General features: G+C 40.5%; 1 non-coding gene across 1 annotated transcript; it reads right to left on the reverse strand.

The window, feature by feature from the left end:
* Positions 1-20,997: 20,997 nt before the first annotated feature.
* LOC122290601 lies at positions 20,998-21,104 on the reverse strand. Its single transcript, XR_006236463.1, has one exon. It is a non-coding gene; the product is annotated as a small nucleolar RNA R71 (small nucleolar RNA).

The following is a 21,104-nucleotide window of genomic DNA, read 5'->3' on the forward strand; positions in this document are numbered from 1 at the left end:
CTTTTCTCATCCAGCTAACTTAATTCAATTCTCTTATATCTATTAGCAAATCTCTAATTCATCCAAAAGCCTCTTTCGATAGTCAATTGGAAATGACTATTGTTTATCAATTCTCACAAGAATATGCAAATTTAATAATCAAGAAAGCAATAAGATCAATGATTTAAGAACTACATAGGTTCATACAAGTCTTTCGATCTCTATACATACCTATGCTGAAATATTCAAGATCTATCCTATGATTCCCTCTTTCGATAGCAAATCACAAGATTAAAAATCATCTAATCAATGACCAGTTAATTAGAAGCAATAAACTCAGAATAAATCAGATAAACAAAGAGAGAATTGCATTAATTTAGCGTAGACAATCAAGCATAGTTTGGAAATAGGTTACATCGTTTTCCTAGAATGAAGAAAATTTAGCTCATGCTAGAAATGGAATTCAACATAAACGAATTCACCATAATTGTTCTGAGAAGATTGGAAGAAAAATAAACACTGAAAAATCCTCTTTGCAGCCGCAACTCGTCTTCAAAAGCTCAAGGGAACGATTCAACGCTTTTCTCCTATCCGTGCTCGTGTATGATTCCAACGTACGTGTAATAATTGGAATTCCCTCTCTAAAACAGATGATTTGAATCCCTCTAGCTATGTTTTTCTATCCCAAAAAGTGTTCTCCAGTCAAAAGTCGCGGCCCTAGAGTGAAAAATTCCTTTAATATGGTGTGACGGCAGAAAACCTTAAATCTATCAAAATATGATGTTCGCTCGAGCGGGGTGTCGAGTGCACATTGAACGTTCGACTCTGCCTGACTTCGCTCAAACGTCCTATCGAGCGCACATCGAGCGTTCGACTCTGCCTGATTTCGCTCGAGCGGCCAATGTCTCCGCTCGAGATGTGATGACCCGCTTTTAAGTGTATTTTCGCTGAAATAATTGTTTTTATTTTAATTAATATATCAGATATTTTATTTTATTTTAATTGCGTTTTTAAAGTCGGTTTTTAATTTATTTTAATTTATTTGAGGTTGTGTTTTATTTCTTTTAGTTGTTTTTGTGGTTTTAATCTTTTTGGCGGTTTGTTTCTTTTTCCCGGAGTGAGGACTGGACCTCATTTCTTTTCACATCTTTTTTCTTTTTCTCTTTTTCCTTTTTTCTTTTCCCTTCTTTTCTTTTTTCTTCTTTTTCTTTTTTCTCTTTCTTTTCTCTCTCCTCTCTCCCGCTCGACCCGGACACCCCCCCCCCGTGTTCTCTCTCTCTTCTCTCTCTCTCCCTACGCCGGCGTCACCTTCCCTAAGCCCTACCGCCGCCGTCCGGCCACCGTTCGGCCTCCCACCGGTCCCATTCTCTTCCTCTCCTTCCGGTCTACCTTCCCTCCAAAACCCACCCCCAACCGGCCGGCCATTTGGCCGGAAAAAGCTTCCAAAGGGCGCACGGATTTTGCTCCGATCCGCCGCCGTCGCTCCACCTCCGGCCACCATTTCTTCACCACTTCATCACCGGTCCCTTGCCGTCCTAACCCACCCATTTCCGGCCTCCAACGACCACCGGAACAGCTCCTACGAGCTTAGTTTCCGTTTTGGGTAATCCGGCCATTTCCGGCCATTCCGCCGCCACCCACGGCCGTCCGTCACTTCCAATAGCTTCACAACCACCTCTTGACCATTCTCTATCAATTTCGTGACCTAGTTTGTCCCCGTTCAAAAGTGGGTTTTTCGGACCCACGGCCACAGTGAATTTTCACTGTGACGTTGCTGTTTTTCCGCCGTTTGCAACGCCTCGTGTTTTCTAAAATTGCCGTATAGCGCTGTAAGTATTTTCCAAACCCTATTTTCAGATTTAAATATATATTGCTCATTCAATTTATTTATTATCTGTTGTTGGTTGTTGATTCCGGACTGAGTCCGAGGAGTTTCGGGGGTCGGATGGATGGAGGACGGAGTTGTCTTGTTTTATTGATTTATATTGTTGGATTATTTTAATATGCATTGATTTGGCATTTCATGGTGCATGCACGTGTGTTGTGGGTTTATGAGAAAAGCCTGTGTTTTGGCGTGAGTGTGTTGCGGGTGCGTGGGTATCACGAGCCCAAGCCGGGATGGGTTATTATCTCGGTGGAGCTCCTCTGGTCACTCGGGAGCGGAATAAACTGAGTGATGTCCCCTGAGTTATCGAAAGCGATAATGGGAGCGGGACTAGGGGGTGCTTGGCTACGAACGCGCCGGGCGCGGAACCGGGCATCGGCCTACTCACCGACTCCGTGGCCCTTCGCTGGCGAGGGCTAGAGGATGCTTGGCTACGCACGCGCGGGGCGCGGAACTGGGCATCGCTCGTTGGGTGTCACATGCGTGGCGGTACTCCGCGGTGTGACACTGGAGCCAGGGTGTGCGGATGACCCCGAGGGGAGGTCATGGTGCATACGGTTAAAAATTGGATAATGGTTTGAGATGTCAAATGTGTCTTTTGGCGTGCGTGGAAAACTTGTGTTTTACGGGTTTGTGCATTGGGCATGTTTCATGCATCTTGTTTGAGTTATATGTGTTTTTATCTGGTAGTGTTTGGGTTTTACTTACCTGCGGTACCATTCGTGGTTCCGTAGCTTTTGGTGCAGGAGATGAGGTTGAGGAGGAAGAGGCTGAGCCCGAGGATGCGGCTCCACCGGGTTGCTGATGTTATCTTTTTATTTGTTTAAAACTGTATTTGTGGTATATGTGATATTTCATCTATGTACGTTTTAAACAGCTTGTTTTATGTTAAGAAAAATTCTGGTACTTAGTTATGACTTTCTTATCCGCTGCGTGTTCCTCTGTACACTTTTGCTGCCTTGCACACACTCGGCACCCGTCGATGGGATGGTGACCCGGGGTGTCACCATCCGGACGTCTCAATTTCCCCGTGTTCGGGCGTGGGGATTTTGGGGGCGTCACAGGTGGTATCAGAGCGGTTTGGCTCTGGGTAAAACCACAAGTCCCGTAGGTAGTACCAGAATGTTTTTAAAGTTGTGTTTTAAAATTATGTTAAGTATAGTTGTTTTATTTGTTTTATTTGTTTATGTTTGTTTGCTTGTTTTATTTAGTTATGTTTTGGCACGCGGGTTTCTTTTGTTTCTTGTTGCGTGGTGCTGTTTTGTTTTGTTGGTTTTATGATGGTTTTTGTTTGTTTTCTTAAAGGAGGGTCAAGGGTGGTGTTGTGACAGAATTATGGGGAGACCAGGTAGACCAAGGAAAAATACTCAGGAACCGCAAGACAATACATCCAGGGATGACTCCATAGCCGAAGCAATTCGGCAGATGACGGAGTTCATGCAACAGAATATTAGGCCACAACAGGCAGGGCCTTGGCCACCACAAGGTCCTTGGCCACCATCAGGAGGGCCTTATCCACCATCAGGAGGGCCCTATCCACCGTCAGGAGAGCCTTGTCCGCCACAGGGAATGTATTGGCCACAACCAGGAGGTCCCTGGCCATATCAGGGAGGGCCTTGGATGTATCAAGGAGGGTCCAGTAGCATGGTGCAAGCTGGGTGCACCTATGAGCGCTTTTTGGCGCATAGGACTCCACACTTCGATGGGAATGAGGATCCACTTCAGGCTGGGAAATGGATCAAAGATTTGGAGAAGACTTTTGAGGTGAGTGGGTGCACTGAAGCACAACAGGTACTCTATGCCAGCTACCTCTTACAAGGTATCGCTTCTGATTGGTGGGATACCAGGAGGGTGATGTTGGAAGCTGAACTGGGATCTTTCGCTGCGGTGACCTGGCAGCGTTTCAAGAAGGAGTTCAATGACCGCTTCTTTCCCGCATCGGTAAGGAAGCAAAAGGCAAGAGAATTCTCTAATCTGGTCCAAGGGGGCGCAACAGTGGAACAATACGCCCGGAGGTTCATAGAACTGGAGCGGTTTGCTCCTCATCTTGTTGCCACAGAGGAGCTGCGAGCTGAGCGTTTTCAGGAGGGACTACGCCCTGATATACGCCGTTTGGTGGTCAGCCATCGAATATCCACTTTTCAGGAGTTAGTGGATGTGGCCACCCTTATAGAGCGGGAAAATAATCTGTGTATGGGATCCCCTTCAGGGCAAAAGAGGCGGAGTTTTTCTGGTGAAGGAAGCAGCTCGGGTTCGCCTCAGAAGTTTGTTCAGCGGACTGGAACCCGATCTCAAGCATCCTCCAGTGTCCGCATGGGAGGACGTATGCCTGTTTGTGGGGTTTGTAATAGAGCTCATGAGGGCGAGTGTCGCACGAGTAGCGGACCCCAGTGTTATCGGTGCGGTCAAGTGGGACATATAGTTCGGGATTGCCCCGTTAGAGCTCAAGGAAGCCGTGGAGGTAGACACGGTGGAAGAACCCACCCGAGACAAGCAGTACAAGCCCGGGTTTATGCAGTCACACCCGGAGAGGTGGACGATGAGGCACCAGCGACCCATGATGCTGGAGTAATCACAGGTATGGATTAATTTAATCTTTTAAGTTGGATTTATTTTTTGGTGTATTTGGTTTCTTCGTTGTTTTTTTTGGATTTCATGGGTTGTGTGTTTGGTTCAGGAAGAGTCCGGTTGTATGAGTTTTATGCTTGTACTTTGTTTGATTCTGGTGCTTCACGATCGTTTGTGTCTTCCACATTTGCTCGGGTGTGTAACTTGGTCACGGAACCGTTGCCGAAGGCTATGGTAGTGGCGCTGCCCGACGGCGAGATGGTGTGGTGTTCCAAGGTTGCTTTGGGATGCCCGTTAAATTTTGAGGGAAGATTTTTGGATGCTGATCTGGTGGTATTCAAGCTGTTGGGTTTTGATATCATCCTCGGGATGGATTGGCTATACCGATATTCTGCGACTATTAATTGCAGAAGTCGGACAATTAGCTTTCAGCTTCCGGATGGTGATTGTCTGGAATTTGCGGGGAGTAGATTAAAAGAAAAGCCGATGATTATATCGGCGATACAGGCAAGAAGAGAGATTGCATGGGGAGCGGATGCATTCTTGGTTCAGATGGTGTCCACGCCGTCTGAGAAGAAGTCCTTGGCAGACATTCCAGTTGTGGAAGAGTTTCCCGATGTGTTTGTGGATGACTTGCCCGGACTAACCCCCGTGCGAGAGATGGAGTTTGTTATAGACTTGGAACCTGGAGCGGCTCCTGTGCATAAGGCTCCTTACCGCATGGCACCAGCTGAATTGAAAGAGTTGAAGACTCAGTTGCAAGAATTAGTAGAGAAGGGGTTTATTCAGCCTAGTACGTCGCCGTGGGGTGCTCCAGTTTTATTTGTTAAAAAGAAAGATGGAACCCTTCGTATGTGCATTGACTATAGGGAGTTGAACAAGGTGACCATCAAAAATAAATACCCTCTCCCGCGGATTGATGACTTGTTTGACCAACTTCAAGGAGCAGCGGTGTTCTCAAAAATTGATCTGAGGTCAGGATACTACCAGCTGAGAATCAGAGAGCAGGATGTGCCGAAAACTGCCTTCAGGTCGAGGTATGGACACTATGAATTTAAGGTGATGCCATTTGGGCTAGCTAATGCTCCTGCCGCTTTCATGGATTTAATGAATCGGGTGTTCCAACCTTATCTGGATTCTTTCGTGGTAGTATTTATTGATGATATACTGATTTATTCCCGAGATATTGAAGAGCATGTGTATCATCTTAGTCTGGTACTTGAGAAATTGAGAGAGCACCAGTTGTACGCCAAGCTCAGCAAGTGTGAGTTCTGGTTGGAAGAAGTTAAATTTCTTGGGCATGTAATTTCCCAGGGTGGAGTGGCAGTTGATCCCAGTAAGGTAGAAGCCATTTTGTCATGGCCACGCCCAACTACAGTACGCGAGATCAGGAGTTTCTTGGGGCTCGCCGGTTACTACCGAAGGTTTGTAGAGGGTTTTGCTCGCTTATCCGGACCTCTCACAGCTTTGACTCGGAAGAATACAGAATTTGTTTGGTCAGAGAAATGTGAGAGAAGCTTCCAGGAATTGAAGAACAGGCTGACGACGGCACCAGTGTTAGCACTCCCAGAACCGCATAAGCCGTTTGTAGTCTTCAGTGATGCGTCTAAGTTCGGTTTGGGTTGTGTCCTTATGCAGGAAGGACGGGTTGTAGCCTATGCATCTCGTCAGCTTAAGGACCATGAGAAGAATTATCCGACGCATGATCTAGAGTTGGCTGTGATCGTTTTTGCACTCAAGATCTGGCGGCATTTCTTGTATGGGGAAGCTTGTGAGGTATTTACTGATCATAAGAGCTTGAAGCATTTGTTTTCCCAGAAAAATTTGAATATGAGGCAGAGGCGTTGGCTAGAGCTAATCAGTGACTATCAGTGTGAGATCAAGTACCACCCGGGGAAGGCTAATATAGTTGCTGATGCTTTGAGCCGGAAGTCTCATTTGGAAGATGAAGCCGGGCCGTCAGAAATGGATTCGTTACTTTATGGGATGAGAAGGCTCCTTATAGAGAGTTCGCAGCAAGTAGAGATTTTGTCTTCGGTTCTGGACATTCGGGTAATAGATTTTGAAGAATTGAAAGCTCTCCAAAGAAAGGATCAGAAGCTGCTGAACATCAGGAAAAGAGTCCGAAAATCTCGAGGGCCGTTGCACTATAGCATGGATAGTGATGGAATACTTCGGTTCCGAGATCGCAGAGTGATCCCGAAGGACTCAGATTTCAAAGAACGAATCATGGCGGAAGCTCATGCGGCCCCGTATTCAGTTCATCCCGGCAGTACAAAGATGTATCGAGACTTGAAGAAAAATTACTGGTGGGATGGAATGAAGAAGGACGTTGCCTTATATGTGGAGAAATGCCACACGTGTCGCCAGGTAAAGGCCGAGCATCAGAGACCTGCAGGTATGCTCCAACCCCTCCCTATTCCTGAGTGGAAGTGGGATGACATCACGATGGATTTCGTAGTGGGTTTGCCGAGAACGCCTAGTGGGAAGAATTCTGTTTGGGTGATTGTGGACCGGTTAACGAAGAGTGCTCATTTTCTGCCTGTTAACAACACCGACTCTTTGGGTAAGTTGACCCGTTTGTATGTCAAAGAGATAGTTCGGCTACATGGCATACCAAAGACTATAGTGTCGGATCGAGACCCGAGGTTTACGTCGCAGTTCTGGAAGAGTTTGCAGGCAGCTTTGGGTACTAAGTTGAAGTTCAGTACTGCTTATCACCCGCAGACAGACGGCCAGTCAGAGCGCACCATACAGACCTTGGAAGACATGTTGAGAGCTTGTGCCCTGGAATTCCAAGGGAGTTGGGAAAATCATTTGCCTCTCATTGAGTTTGCCTACAATAACAGCTACCATGCGACCATTCAGATGGCTCCCTATGAAGCTCTTTATGGGAGAAAGTGTAGGTCGCCCTTGTGTTGGGATGAAGTTGGGGAGAGTAGGGTAATTGGACCCGAAATAATTCAGGAAATGCAAAGCCAAGTCCGGATCATCAGAGAAAAAATGGCGGCAGCTCAGAGTCGCCAGAAAAGCTACGCTGATACCAGGAGGAGAGAATTGTCATTTGAAGTTGGTGATTGGGTTTATCTTAAAGTCTCTCCCATGAGAGGTGTTAAGCGTTTTGGTAAGAAAAAGAAACTAGATCCGAGGTACGTCGGCCCTTTTCAGATTCTGGAGAGAGTAGGGTCCGTCGCCTATAGAGTTGCTTTGCCGGATTATTTTGGAGATGTTCATGACGTCTTCCATGTATCATCCCTGAAGAAGAGCTTTGGACAGCAAGAGCCACGTTTCGTCGACCCAGCAGGTATTCAGTTGCAACCGGATCTCACTTACGAGGTTGTTCCGTCGCAGATTTTGGATTGGAAGGAGCAACAGTTGAGGTCCAAGACGATACCTTTAGTTAAAGTGGCTTGGGGAGATCCGTTAGCTCAAGACTTCTCTTGGGAGCGAGCAGCGGACATGAGGGAGCAGTACCCGTATCTGTTCGGATGATGAAGGTATGTAATTTTAATCTTGGTCTCAGTTGGTTCATGTGCGTTTGTGTGGCTTGGTTTAAGTTGGTGGTGATCTTGCAATTTCGAGGACGAAATTGTTTTTAAGGAGGGGAGGATGTGATGACCCGCTTTTAAGTGTATTTTCGCTGAAATAATTGTTTTTATTTTAATTAATATATCAGATATTTTATTTTATTTTAATTGCGTTTTTAAAGTCGGTTTTTAATTTATTTTAATTTATTTGAGGTTGTGTTTTATTTCTTTTAGTTGTTTTTGTGGTTTTAATCTTTTTGGCGGTTTGTTTCTTTTTCCCGGAGTGAGGACTGGACCTCATTTCTTTTCACATCTTTTTTCTTTTTCTCTTTTTCCTTTTTTCTTTTCCCTTCTTTTCTTTTTTCTTCTTTTTCTTTTTTCTCTTTCTTTTCTCTCTCCTCTCTCCCGCTCGACCCGGACACCCCCCCCCCGTGTTCTCTCTCTCTTCTCTCTCTCTCCCTACGCCGGCGTCACCTTCCCTAAGCCCTACCGCCGCCGTCCGGCCACCGTTCGGCCTCCCACCGGTCCCATTCTCTTCCTCTCCTTCCGGTCTACCTTCCCTCCAAAACCCACCCCCAACCGGCCGGCCATTTGGCCGGAAAAAGCTTCCAAAGGGCGCACGGATTTTGCTCCGATCCGCCGCCGTCGCTCCACCTCCGGCCACCATTTCTTCACCACTTCATCACCGGTCCCTTGCCGTCCTAACCCACCCATTTCCGGCCTCCAACGACCACCGGAACAGCTCCTACGAGCTTAGTTTCCGTTTTGGGTAATCCGGCCATTTCCGGCCATTCCGCCGCCACCCACGGCCGTCCGTCACTTCCAATAGCTTCACAACCACCTCTTGACCATTCTCTATCAATTTCGTGACCTAGTTTGTCCCCGTTCAAAAGTGGGTTTTTCGGACCCACGGCCACAGTGAATTTTCACTGTGACGTTGCTGTTTTTCCGCCGTTTGCAACGCCTCGTGTTTTCTAAAATTGCCGTATAGCGCTGTAAGTATTTTCCAAACCCTATTTTCAGATTTAAATATATATTGCTCATTCAATTTATTTATTATCTGTTGTTGGTTGTTGATTCCGGACTGAGTCCGAGGAGTTTCGGGGGTCGGATGGATGGAGGACGGAGTTGTCTTGTTTTATTGATTTATATTGTTGGATTATTTTAATATGCATTGATTTGGCATTTCATGGTGCATGCACGTGTGTTGTGGGTTTATGAGAAAAGCCTGTGTTTTGGCGTGAGTGTGTTGCGGGTGCGTGGGTATCACGAGCCCAAGCCGGGATGGGTTATTATCTCGGTGGAGCTCCTCTGGTCACTCGGGAGCGGAATAAACTGAGTGATGTCCCCTGAGTTATCGAAAGCGATAATGGGAGCGGGACTAGGGGGTGCTTGGCTACGAACGCGCCGGGCGCGGAACCGGGCATCGGCCTACTCACCGACTCCGTGGCCCTTCGCTGGCGAGGGCTAGAGGATGCTTGGCTACGCACGCGCGGGGCGCGGAACTGGGCATCGCTCGTTGGGTGTCACATGCGTGGCGGTACTCCGCGGTGTGACACTGGAGCCAGGGTGTGCGGATGACCCCGAGGGGAGGTCATGGTGCATACGGTTAAAAATTGGATAATGGTTTGAGATGTCAAATGTGTCTTTTGGCGTGCGTGGAAAACTTGTGTTTTACGGGTTTGTGCATTGGGCATGTTTCATGCATCTTGTTTGAGTTATATGTGTTTTTATCTGGTAGTGTTTGGGTTTTACTTACCTGCGGTACCATTCGTGGTTCCGTAGCTTTTGGTGCAGGAGATGAGGTTGAGGAGGAAGAGGCTGAGCCCGAGGATGCGGCTCCACCGGGTTGCTGATGTTATCTTTTTATTTGTTTAAAACTGTATTTGTGGTATATGTGATATTTCATCTATGTACGTTTTAAACAGCTTGTTTTATGTTAAGAAAAATTCTGGTACTTAGTTATGACTTTCTTATCCGCTGCGTGTTCCTCTGTACACTTTTGCTGCCTTGCACACACTCGGCACCCGTCGATGGGATGGTGACCCGGGGTGTCACCATCCGGACGTCTCAATTTCCCCGTGTTCGGGCGTGGGGATTTTGGGGGCGTCACACGAGCGATCTTTGTTTTTCAGCAACCCGCTCGAGCTCCCTGTCAAGCGGCAGTTTAGCATTTGAATCTGCCTGAATTCGCTCGAGCGGCCAAAAGCCTCCGCTTGAACGAACTTGTAAAATCTGCAATATGAAATTTTGCAAGTCATCAATCATGAGGTGAGGGATTTGGTTGATGGTCCAGATGCTCCACCATATGACAGGATGAAGAGTATCCACCATTGCCGAGTGTAAACGGGAGCCGATGGGACCGATAAATAGCACCACCCTCTCATGCAGCACGGGACACTCGAGACTGCATCTTCATGGACATGTTCCAGAACTGGTTGATCCTCAGAGAGATGCAAAGCCGGGAGATCATGGAGTATCAGCTGTTGGGACATCCACACAAGCCGAGGCATCAGTAAACAATGTTACTCGTGAGGAGATGGCCGAGATTGTGCGTGCAGCGATCAGCGAACAGACATCAGCAGTGATCGATGCAGTGCGTATGGAGATCCATTCTGCTGTGTATGTGTTTCGTACACAGTTTGATGCCATGTCTGCGACTCAGGTCACCATCAGTACTCAACTGACACAAATAGAGGAATGTATAGCTGCAGTCGAGGAAATGTGCAAAGACTTGGGGTCTTAATTAGTACCTTCTATCTTTTTTATTTATTTAGTTTTTGTTTTAAGCATGGACAATATTTTGTGTTTTGTAAATTCAGTATTTAACTATGAAATAGTATTATTTTATATTTTCTGAACTAATTATTAATTTATATTATTCCTATTATTTAATTAACCAATTTCTTATATTTACTAGTTAATATAAATATAATTCGGCAAAAAATAATAAAAAAAAAAAAAACCCCTAGTCACCGTTCGACCACTTCAAATCATGTTTGAATCGTGCTGATGTATCATTTGAATAGTTAAACTTCAACGTTCGAACGATGCATGAATTTTCCTCTAAAAAAATTTACTTAATGCTCCAAAATTACATTCAAACAGTACAATTTATACGTTCGAATGGTGAATCTATAGTGTTTGAAGGGTTAACTAATTTGGGACAAAATATTTTATCCCAAAATCTAACTTTTTTTGATTTCGTTCCAAAATCTAACTTTTTGGGATGATTTTCATTTCGTCCCAAAATCTCTTTTTTGTTGTAGTGATGCATGGGCGATGAATAGAATTTTAGTTGGTATGTAGATTGTCCTAACTACGTTAGACGTTTAATATTTTATCAATTATTTTTTCAAGCCTCCATGACTAGCAATGTATAAATTATGCTGAGCTCGAGAGGTGAGAAAACTCATTTCACAAAAGAATCGTATGAAAATCATTGTTTATTTTATCTTAGAGCCGTGCTACATCCACGAGACAGGTCCAGCTGACAACAGCAAAAATGTTTTTCTATTCTTCTTCATTCATTTTTTTTTACATTGTTAAATATTTTTTTTAAAATTTTTTTTACAACATTACTAAAAAACACTTAATCATTAAGTCAAAAAAAGAAAAAGGAAAAAAAATTGTTGGGACCCAACCGGGACCCAACTCTCAGTGACAATAGTATTTCTCTTTTATCTTAACCTAAATGAAACAATAAATCTATTGAATACAAACGCATACATTTTTCCTTCAGTAGAAGATCAGAAGCATATTTATAGCTAGTTGTTTGAGGACCGGTGGTTTTAAGGTTAGAGCTAGCTAGGCAAAGGTAGTAGGGATTAAGAAAATGCATGATAGATATAGTATAATTATAGCAAGGATATAGTTAAAGTTCACTTGCTCAAAGACAGAACAATATTGGAAGGATAGTAATCCATGTGTGAAAGGGTTTTCATTGAATCAAAATAAAGGAAAGAGAAAAGTGACAATAAACATTAAAAAAATGTGAAATACATGAAAAATCTGAGAAAGAAGCATGAAAATTAAGAATGTCTCCATTTCCATGGGAGAGGGAGAAAGAGGAAGATCAGATATTTACGCAAAGTAGGATACACTGAATGTAAATCTATAAAAAGAAAAAAAAATGAAGAGTTATAGTTCCATATGTATGATCTGGTTGGGCTGTCATATACTGAACAGAAATAGTAATTGGCGTTATTCTTAAGGTTGAGTCTGAGAAATTATAGTTCAACTGTACATGTTTTTCTACTGGAACCTTGGTTGGCTTTATACAGTAATCTCATTTCATCATCACATCATTACATTCATCATTTCAAACATAATTTTCAGTATTTCTGCTGGAACCTTGGCTAGCTTTATAATTGTGTTGGTTATATATATGCCATACATGTTATTTTGGCTGGCTTTCTTGATGGTCTATCGTATTGCCACACTTTGTTTCTAGTCCCTTCCATATATATATATATGTATGTATGCAGTACATGTTTTTCTTTCTAATTTATCTTTTTAGCACAATTGATTGTGATATGGATGCTACACCAAGTGAAGACGATCATCTGCAAGGGGATGCTGTAAATGCCAGAGTTCCTAAACCAATAGGGACTTCCACCCCTAGAGCCACATCTATAGTAGCTACTTCATATGCAAGTAGTTGACCCTCTGTAGATATAGAAGATGAGGATATGTTCAATGAGGAGCGGAGGAAATGCCCATTGAGCATGGTATACCACCAGGGCATCCTAAAAAAGGGTTGATCGTGTAAACCTGCAAGCAAGATGCTACCACTGTGTACAACTTTGTGGTTGTCATTCAAAAAAGTATGGCACCAGTGTATTAAAAGCACATCTTAATGGTTGCCAGCAGTATTAGATCACCACTAATGGTATGCATATTAAGAAGCTGTCAATCCCGTAATACAGTAAGAAGATGTAGCATGAATTGCTTGTAGAAATGATCATTTGTGATGAGATGCCTTTTACCACAATTGACAAAAAAGGCTTTCATAAATTTGTTCACACTCTCGAGTCACGATTTTTGATGCCTTCATAGTATAAAGTGATACGAGATTGTTCGCAGAGGCATGCGAAAGAGAAGGTAGAAATGAAAGAGATGTTTATTACCATTGGTTAGAGATTGTCATTTTTTACTGATACATGAATATTCATATAGAATGTCAACTACATGTGTATCACAGCCCACTTTGTAGACAATGAGTGGACACTGCACAAGCATATATTATTGGTTTTAAACAAATTGTTGATCACAAGGGTTCATCAATTAGGACTACGATGGACGATTGTATAAAGGATTGAAAAATTAGAAAAGTCATTTGTATAACAGTTGACAATGCCAGTGCCAATGACACTACAATTGAGTGGTTCAAGTATAATCTAACAGAAAAGAGGATATCATTCATGAGCACGAGTTTATTGATGTTCGATGTTGTGCAAATATCATCAACCTCATAGTTGCTTAGGAGTTTGAGGAGGTTGGTGATTCCATTACCAAAGTCCACAACTTGGTGAGATATGTGAGGGCTTTCAGTCAAAGGCTTGGCAAGTTTAAGGCGATAGTCGAATAACTTCATATCTCATGTTCTAATATGTTGCGCTTGGACATTCTAACTCGATGGAACTTGGATGTGGCACAAAAGTACTGAAGAGCGGTCAAGCGGATGGAGGCTTTTTAAGGCCCATAAAGTTGTAAGTACCTAGCTCCACGCCACAAAACTTCACGATTGCTAGATCTCTTGCTCGATCTACCTGCAAGATGTTCTTCGGCCTCCATTAATTCTTCCAACACAATCATAGCATATTTGGTATGTGATTATATTATTCTCTAGCTGTAACTTCTTCTACATGTAATTCTTTTCAGAAACAATTTATTTGATCTCAGTAATTTGATCTAAATTCTTTTTCTATTCCTTTTGTGAAGACTATTAGAGTTCTATTTAGAGTGACCCTCTTGCCTATCAAGTTTTGATAAGATTTTATCTATTAAGAATATAAGATTTTATCTGTTAAGTAGTTTAAATTTAAATTTAAACTAGGGGATTAAGCGTTTCATTTTGAATAACTAGTAATAGATAAGCCCTATCCTATTCCTTGATGCGAGCAATAGTTCAAGTCTAACTCTGTTAGAAGGTTCCTAACCTAGCCTATAAATAGAGGGCATGTGTACACCATCAGTACGGCAATCAAAAGGCATAGGCCAGAATATTCTCTTCCTACTCAAATAGTTTTTTTTTTTTTTTTCTCTTCAAGTGGGTTTTCTTTAGGCTCTTGCTCATTCTTGAATCACCATGGCAGCAGGTATGCAATTTATTATTTTCGCTGCTGTCTATTTTGTATTTTATTATTCTTACATGTGGTATCAGAGTTAGGTTCATTCCTATTGATTTAGATTTTGGACATATATGTATTTTCTCATTTCAGCATGAAAATCTAATATTATTGTGTTTTCTTTGTAAAATCAAATTTGGTTTGATATGAGAAATTTTATGGCATTTTGCTGTGGAACTGTGGATATGTACAATCTAAGGCAGTTCTGTCTAGGAGATTGGGACTTAAGTGGGACCATTGTGACCTTCCAATTTTTTTTGGAAACGTTGAAGTTCTGTCTAGGAAAGAAGAATCTTTTCTGGAAATTTACTAAGTAGTACTATTCATTTCTATGGCAAAATTCATCAAGGCATTGATCAGCACTGTTTATTAAAAAAAATAAAAAATCTGAACCTCAACTATGGATTTACTTTTGGTTTGTTTTGGTCTTCTATAAATTTTAGCCTTATTGGGCCTTTAACGACTCACTAGGCCTTTCGGCCTTTTAAACTTTCTTGGCCTTATTAGGCCTTTGGCTTTTAAGAAAGATTTGTCCTTATTAAAAGGTACCCTATAAAGGCCAGCTTTTGGAATTGGCTATATGTTCAATAAGTATTGATCCATACAAAACAATTTTGACCAGCCCAATTTAAAAGAATAAAATATTATTTTTTAATTAAATATTTTATTATTTTTTTTCAACAAAGGGTTTTATTCCTGGCTTGTTTTTGGGTTGTTTTTTCTTTGTATTAACTTTTGGTGGATCAATAGATATTGTTTTTCCTATGGTAAGATGCTAGAGGTTATGATTATTTGAAATATTTTGGGTGTAGCCAAAGCGTCCTTTTCTATTGAAAAATAATCATATAAGGCCGATTATCGAAGTATTTTGGGAGTAGCCAAAGCATCCTAATTTATAACGATAATCATATAAAGTTTTAACTTCATAAAGATATATTAGCATTTATGTTGTGATTTAATCATTATTTTAGTAGCCTGGACTCAAATGTAGGTTATTATTGGTGGTAGATTGATGGTTTAATTATAGTAAGATAGATGGTTTTGTATTGGTGGTAGATTTTCCTATGCCCAAAGGTATGGAGAATTTATTCATTAACATTGAATTATTCTAGTCTTATTATTTAGATATTTAGTAAATTTTTATGTGATGCAACGACTATTTATAGTTGGTTAAAATTTACTATTGGTTAAATTGACATTGGTTGATTTAAATAAAGTTAAAATTCATAGCATTAAAGTATTTCTTAATTATTAGCTTTAACATTTCCCACTTCACCTTTTGATGATATTATTCGTATTCTGATGCTAAATGGTGATAATTTCTATGACTGGAAAGAAAATATTCTTCTAAAATTGGGGTGCTTAGAGCTTGATATGGTGCTCCGTGTGGACAAACCACTCGCCCTCACAGAATGAAGTATGCCAGCACAGATTTTAAAAAATGAATAGTGGGAGCAATCTAATTGTTTTTGTTTGTTGTTTATGAAATCTCACATCAACAAGAGCATTCAGGGTTCTATCCCTGAAACTGATAAGGTTAAAGCATTCCTGAAGGTTGTTGCGAAACAATTTGTTTGCTCTAATACGGCTTTAGCTAGCACTCTAATTAAGAAACTATCAAGTAAGACTTTTGATAGTACTAAAGGTGTGCGTGAGCACATTATGCAAATGAGGGACATGGCAGCTCAACTTAAGTCCCTAAAGTTGGAGATCTTTGAGCCATTCTTGATACATTTCATTCTGAATTCTCTCCCTTCTGAATATAGTCCTTTCAAAATCTCTTACAATACACATAAGGATGAGTGGTCAGTTAATGAATTATTGACCATGTGTGTTCAAGAAGAGAAGAGATTAAAAAATGAGAGGCCTAAAAGTGTTCATATAGCCAATCATACTAATGGAAAGACCAAGAAAGGCAAGGATGCCCAACTGCATAAGCACAAGGTGTCATTTAAGAAAAATGACTAAGGTCTTGTTTCTCTTGCAGACAGAAAGGGCGTATGAAGAAAGATTGCCAAAAGTTTAAGAGATGGCTCGAAAAGAAATATAATCTCCTATTTCTAGTGTGTCATGAATCATTTTTTGTAGAAGCTCCCCGAAACACATGGTGGATTGATTCTGGTTCTACAATGCATATTGTTAATACCATACAGAGATTTCTCAAAACAAGGAAGCCGCAACCAAGTGAACAATATGTCTATTCAGGAAACAAGATGCGTTCACAAGTGGTGGCTGTTGGGATCTTTACATAATTTTTAAAAACTATTCTTGTTTTAGACCTTGAAAATGTATTTTTTATTCCTAATTTTTCTAGAAATTTAGTTTTAGTTTCAAAGTTGACTGAGGTTAACTTTGAGTTTAGATTTGTTAATTCTACTTTTAGCATTTTTAAGAATAATGTTTACCTTGGTGGTGGAATAAAAGTTAATGGTTTATTTAAATTTGAGTTAGATCCCAATTTTGAGAATAATTATTTATCCTTGGATATTGATGTTGGTATTAAATGGAGCATCATAAATGAGGACTCATCCATGTTGTGGCATAGGAGATTGGGACATATCTCCATAGAGAGAATTAAAAGGTTGGTGAATGATGGAGTCTTATAAACTCTTGATTTTAGTGACTTTAGGACTTGTGTGGACTATATAAAAGGAAAGCAGAGCAACAAGACAACTAAAAGTTGCAACAAGACCACTTTGAATATTTTAGAAATCATACACACTGATATCTGTGGACCTTTTCTTACTCCTTGCCTAAATGGTCAGAGATATTTTATCTCATTCATAGATAACCATACAAGGTATATGTATCTCTACCTTCTAAATGAAAAGGCAGAAGCACTAGATGCTTTCAAAATCTATAACGTTGAAGTAGAGAAACAAAAGGAAAATATAATCAAGATTGTAAGATCTGATAGGGAAGTTGAGTATTATGGTAGGTACACAGAAAGTGGACAAATGATAGGTCAATTTACAAAATTCCTCGAAGAAAATGACATTATTGCACAATACACAATGCCCGGCACATCACAACAAAATGGTGTATCTGAAAGGAGGAATTGCACGCTTATGGACGTGGTAAGAAGCATAATTAGTAATTCTGAACTGCCATTATTCTTACGGAGTGAAGCCCTGAAAACCACTGTGTATATCTTGAACAGAGTTCCATTGAAGGCTGCCTCTAAGACACCTTTTAAGTTATGGACTGGATGAAAACCAAGTTTGAGTAATTTACATGTATGGGATTGTCCTATTGAAGTGAGGATTTATAATCCTCACATAAAGAAGTTGGACCCAAGAACAATAAGTGATTTTTTCATTGGCTATCCAGTAAACTCCAAAGGTTTCAAGTTTTATTGTCCTTCAAATAGTCCTAGAATAGTTAAGAGAAGAAAGGCCAAATTCCTTGAGGATGCTAAACCTAGTGGGAGTGTTTATCCTCGTAAGTTACAATTTGAGAAAGCACAAGAGCAGACTAAAACTCCTTCATATGAAGGACGTATGATTATGCTAAGAGAAGATCAAATTGATTACTCTGAACAACAATCATTTCAAGAACAGTCTACTCATGAAGAACAGGTTCAAGCAGAACCTCCTCCTAGTTTACTAACTACAGAGGAAGTAGTATTAAGGAGATTCTTAAGAGTAGGAAGACCAGCAATTTCTAATGACTATATGATTACCTTCAAGAATCCGACTTTGATGTTGGACCTAAGGAAGATCCAAGCTCGTTTTCAGAGGCCATGAGTGGAGATAATTCCACATCTTGGTATGATGCCATGAAAGATGAGATGGAATCCATGGCTAAAAATCAGTCTGGGATCTCGTTGACTTACCTAATAAAGCAGCAGCCATTGACTAAAATAGGTTTATAAAACCAAAATGGATACTTTTGGTAATGTTGAATAACGTTAAGCCAGACTTGTAGCTTAAGGATTTACTCTAAAAGAAGGCATTGACTACCATGAAACTTTCTCTCCAGTTTCTAAGAAGGATTCATTCAAAATAGTTTTGGCATTAGTAGCTCATTTTGATCTAGAGTTACATTAGATGGATGTTAACACAACATTCTTAAATGGGGATCGTGAAGAGGAGGTATATATGTTATAACCTAAGGGTTTTAAAGAAAACAGCCAGAGAGTTTGCAAATTAAAGAAATCCATATATAGACTTAAACAGGCCTCCCGCCAGTGGTATTTAAAGTTTCACAAGGTTATTAACTCATTTGGATTTATTAAGAACCTTGTTGATCAATGCATATACCTTAAGGTCAGTGGGAGTAAATTCATTTTCTTAGTCCTATATATAGATAATATTTTGCTTGCAAACAGTGATTTAGGCTTGCTTTACGACACAAAGTAGTTTCTTTCTCAAAACTTTGAAATGAAGTATTTAGGTGAAGCCTCTTATGTCATTGGCATAGAGAGACATAGAGACAAAGAACAAAGAATTCTGAGACTGTCTCGAAGGGCCTGCATTAAAAGAGTTTTGGAGAGATTCAACATGAAGAGCTGTAAGGCTTCGATGGCACCTATTGTCAAAAGGGATGAATTTAGTAAAATTGAATACCCTCATTTTGAACAACTAGTAATGGATATACCTATCCTATTCCTTAATGGGAGAAATAGTTTAAGTCTGACTTTGCTAGAGGGTCCCTAGCCCAGTGATGAGTGTGCGAAAGTGCACTCTATATACCCTATTATTGGACTAAAATGCTAAAATGTGATTAGAAATCATAGGAATTAATGTGTATTCTTAAATTGAATTTCTATTTACGTTGGGATACTCCTAAGCAGTTTTTTTTATGTCTAATTTCAGAGTTTATAAAAGAGCAAGTCAAGCCCAGTCAAATTCAAAGGAGGACATTCATGGGGTTTGAGAGCAATTTGGAAGAAAAGAAAAAGAAAAAAATCACAAAATGAAACCACAAGAAGTCCAAGTCCGAAATTCGCTAGAGACAGTCTGGACATACTTTAATCTTTTCACTGTATCCTTTTACTCATATATCGGATTGATGTGATTATTGATGCATTGGAAAGCTATCTTAAAGGGCTATAACTTTGTCTCTAATAAGGATTTCCAAATTCGAAATCCTGAAGGCTGTACGTGGCTGCCAAGATAAGTCCTAAAATTTAGGCGATTTTTTTATGCAGAAATCAAGAGGACATTAGGGTTTCTTTCTTACCCTATATAAGCATATCATTAGCACGAAATGGAGGGAAGGAAGAGGCACAAGAGGCAGATCTGAAGAGAGGAGAAAATCACTTCTATGGCCACCGTTCGCTTCAGTTTTCTCTGGAGATTTTTGTTGTCCATTATATTTATGGATAACTAAATTCTCAAGTAGGGCTAGAGATGAACTTGCACATTAGATGGTATTTCTAATTTATTGTTAATTCATGTATTTGATTTTCAATTGTTAAAACTCTTTTGTTTTATCATTCTCAATTCATTGTTGATGTTTTCTTCTCCGAATAATCATAGAATTTATTGTGTTTATGGATTCAGTCATGCTTTTTCTATTGAATGGATTAGTTCTTTGATTATGTTTGGATAAATTATTTATCTATATTGATTTAGTTTTTTTGCTGCAATATCGCTTCCTGAGTATATTGTCGTCATTGGATTTTATCAATAGGGGTAGTAATTCAAGTTTTTTAAAAGTGGTGAGTGTTTTTTCAAAGGGTTACATTTGATTTAAGTCTGGTTTATAAATCTATACCTTCCGATTGGGAATTGCGGGAATTGAGTTCCTAATTGAGTTATCCAATGAATTAAGAATAATTAAAATATCAGATTTGTGCAAGGGATTCCCGACGCTCTACTGTTTGTCAAATTTGAGTACTTTTTCTGTTAATCACTTTGCTTCACTTGAATTTATATTTAAAATTAATCTTTGTTCTCTATTACTTATTTAATATTTTTTCTTTAGTTTCTTTGTTCCTCTTGTTATTCTTTTAATTTGTCTCCCTGTGGATTCGACACCCCAAAGCTGTGCTACAACTACCGTGTTATTCTTTGGGTGTAATCAAATTTTGGCGCCGTTGCCGGGGAGACGGTAGAAGAATTGTGAAATAGTTTTTCTTTTCAACAGTTTGTAAAGGTGGTAACTTCGTTCCCTCTTTTAGCTTGCTGCATCTTTTTTTTATTTTCTTTTTCTTTTTATAGTTTCTTTTAGTGTTGGGTTTTTCTCTACCTTGCATGCATAGGTATAGAGATGCCTTGGGTCGGTTTGCTTGTAGACCTGTGTTAAAGTCAGAGTTTAATTTTTCTGATCATTTGTTTGATAATTCTTCTAATTCTGAGAAAATGAGTGAACACGAAGATCAACCCACTAGGACCCTTCAGGATTACCTCCACCCTACACGCACAGCCACACCATCATGCATCATGTTTCTAGCTAATATTCGCCAATTGGATTTTAAAACAGGGATGATACAGTTACTCCCTACTTTTCATGGCTTGGAAAATGAAAATCCATATGTGCACATTAGGGAGTTTGAGGAAGTAGTTGCGACTTTTCATAGTCAAAATGCAACTGATGACATTGTGAGACTTAAGTTCTTTCCTTTCTCTTTGAAGGATAGAGCTAAGAGTTGGCTATATTCATTGAGATCACGATCTATTGGGTCATGGAATGAGATGACTTAGGTCTTCTTTAATGAATACTTTCCCCAACATAAGACCAATGTTTTAAAAGGCAAATCTCCACCTTTGTACAAAAGGACAGTGAGACTTTGTATCAGTCTTGGGAGAGATTTAAGGAGCTATTGAGTATGTGTCCTCACCATGGGTA

The sequence above is a fragment of the Carya illinoinensis genome, chromosome 12 (genome assembly GCF_018687715.1).
Source record: "Carya illinoinensis cultivar Pawnee chromosome 12, C.illinoinensisPawnee_v1, whole genome shotgun sequence".
NCBI lineage: Eukaryota > Viridiplantae > Streptophyta > Magnoliopsida > Fagales > Juglandaceae > Carya > Carya illinoinensis.